This window comes from Engraulis encrasicolus, chromosome 16 (assembly GCF_034702125.1).
Source record: "Engraulis encrasicolus isolate BLACKSEA-1 chromosome 16, IST_EnEncr_1.0, whole genome shotgun sequence".
In the NCBI taxonomy this organism is placed as follows: domain Eukaryota; kingdom Metazoa; phylum Chordata; class Actinopteri; order Clupeiformes; family Engraulidae; genus Engraulis; species Engraulis encrasicolus.
In genome coordinates this window covers 53,020,472-53,022,971 of record NC_085872.1, presented here as the reverse complement: position 1 = coordinate 53,022,971, position 2,500 = coordinate 53,020,472, and the positions used below count along the sequence as shown (strand labels likewise).

Sequence of the window (2,500 nt, the reverse complement as noted above, 5' to 3'; positions counted from 1 at the left end):
CAGTATTTAATAGCATTAGTCATTTATTTCCAAATGTTAGGTTTTTCACAAATACTTACCAAGTATTCATGATAACTGGGAAAATTGCACTGTTAATACAAAGGTGACTCTTCTCCATATCAGCCATTTTTAAATTGCAGTGATACACATTTAGCTGTAAAAACTTGCTGCACTTTGGTCATACCAGTAAATATTCATGGAAAGATCAAATTTGGCAGTCGACGGTACAGTTTCAATTAGTAGCACAGTAACACCTACTCTGGTCACCATCCTACACAGTGCACAGTGCAAGATAAATGTTTCATTGTTTAATAAGACCAGTTTTAGGTATCGTATCAACTTTCATTAATAATAATAATTAGTAATACATTTTTTAATGGCACTCTTCTTTAATCAAATGTTTTCCAATGATTTTTGTTTCATCACCATAGATATGTACAATACACTGTATATTACAAACACTCTGTTTCCCATTGTTGACAGTGTGACGGACATTCTGATTCTCATTGTTGGCAGTGTTACGAACATTCTGATTCCCATTGTTGGCTTTGTTACGAACATTCTGATTCCCATTGTTGGCTTTGTTACGAACATTCTGATTCCCATTGTTGGCAGTGTTACGGACATTCTGATTGTCTCCTATTGTTAAAGGGAACAGGAGTTAAGAAAAAAAAAAAACACAGAAAATCAATTCTACACACACATGCTCACAATTCCTCCCCAGGCCACAATACCCTACCATCCCATCCCACCCCCTTGGGTCTCCAAATATATCATACATACAAATAATGGAAAAAATGGACATCATTAAAAAGTACGATACAATGATAAATAATTAATAAATAATTCTATTTATAGATTATGGCTGGTTGTGCTGTGCTCCTCTTTTGAATGAAATGAAGAGTTTATTTGCAAAACGGTTTATCTCCATTTTTTTACTTCTGCATTTTATTATTGGAAATGATTGTTCAGAGGTCCTATCACCTATGTGTGAATTCTTACCATGCAAATATTTTGAGAACATACTTTTTTTAACCTATATAAAACGCATTTTGCAATGCAATTCAATGGAATGCCCAATACAAATGTCAATTTCCCAACATTTTACAAAATGGAGATTTTGTTGCCGTTTTGCAAATAAACTCTTCAAATGCACAAATCATTTTTTCAGACCATCATTTCTCCATCAATGACATGAGACATAGAAAGGTTTGGTAACACATTACTTGAAACCGGTGTGATACATATGCCATAACAGTATAATATGCAGTATACCCACCATAAAAAAGTAGACTACACCACTGTGTTATTCATATGCCATAACAGTATAATATGCAGTATACCCACAATAACAAAGTAGACTACACCACTGTGTGATACATATGCCATAACAGTATAATATGCAGTATACCCACCATACTCATGAACGGCCATCCGGGTACTTTGCTCTTAAATTTGCGTTACGCCCCTTTATGGGTGAAAACAAACCGAATGTCTCATTGACTTACATGCTACAAAGGCTAGCCTAAATTAACACATGAACAGTCGGCAACACAACACGTTTATGGCATGTTGCGCCTGAACAACGCTAGTCTACAGGTCCGTATCTTTCGTTTATTACCCCAACATCACCAATCGACTTGCATGGGTTGCTTTCCCCCGCACATGGAAAACGCCGTTCATGAGTATAACAAAGTAGACTACACATGCCATAACAGTAAAAACGTAAAAGTTCAGAGGTCAATGCAGAGCTTCTAGGTGATGGTAAACGCAGTATGCAATACTTTAAAAGGAAACAGGTTTACCACACGTCTTGCTTGACTTCATGCTCTTTTTTTCAGAGGTCTTTTATTCAGTTCGTTCTAAATAAAAGAGCATACAGTCAAACAAGTGTGTGGTAAACTTTTTTCCTTTTAAAGTCTTGTAACAGTGTGCTGTAAAGCAGTCAGAGACATACAGCAACCTGTAGCCTAGGGGCCCCAGGCCATCTTAATCAGGGGGCCCACAGCAACCTGTAGCCTAGGGGCCCCAGGCCATCTTAATCAGGCCCTATGAGGGCCCACAGCAACCTGTAGCCTAGGGGCCCCAGGCCATCTTAATCAGGGGGCCCACAGCAACCTGTAGCCTAGGGGCCCCAGGCCATCTTAATCCCGGCCTGGGGGGGCCCACAGCAACCTGTAGCCTAGGGGCCCCAGGCCATCTTAATCCGGCCCTGTGGGGGCCCACAGCAACCTGTAGCCTAGGGGCCCCAGGCCATCTTAATCAGGGGGCCCACAGCAACCTGTAGCCTAGGGGCCCCAGGCCATCTTAATCAGGGGGCCCACAGCAACCTGTAGCCTAGGGGCCCCAGGCCATCTTAATCAGCAACTTGTAGCCTAGGGGCCCCAGGCCATCTTAATCAGGGGCCGCACAGCCTCTTGTAGCCTAGGGGCCCCAGGCCATCTTAATCTGGGGGCCCACAGCCTCTTGTAGCCTAGGGGCCCCAGGCCATCTTAATCAG

At 41.7% G+C, this 2,500-nt stretch overlaps 1 protein-coding gene across 4 annotated transcripts in view; it reads left to right on the top strand.

Moving 5' to 3' along the window:
- kcnj9 (potassium inwardly rectifying channel subfamily J member 9) overlaps nucleotides 1-776 on the top strand; it is a 23,209-nt gene extending 22,433 nt beyond the window's left edge. For all 4 annotated transcript variants that reach the window (XR_010038223.1, XM_063219814.1, XM_063219812.1 and 1 more), the window contains one exon: nucleotides 1-776. This exon is cut by the window's left edge. The gene's annotated coding sequence lies outside the window, so the exon portion shown is untranslated.
- The last annotated feature ends 1,724 nt before the right edge of the window (nucleotides 777-2,500 follow it).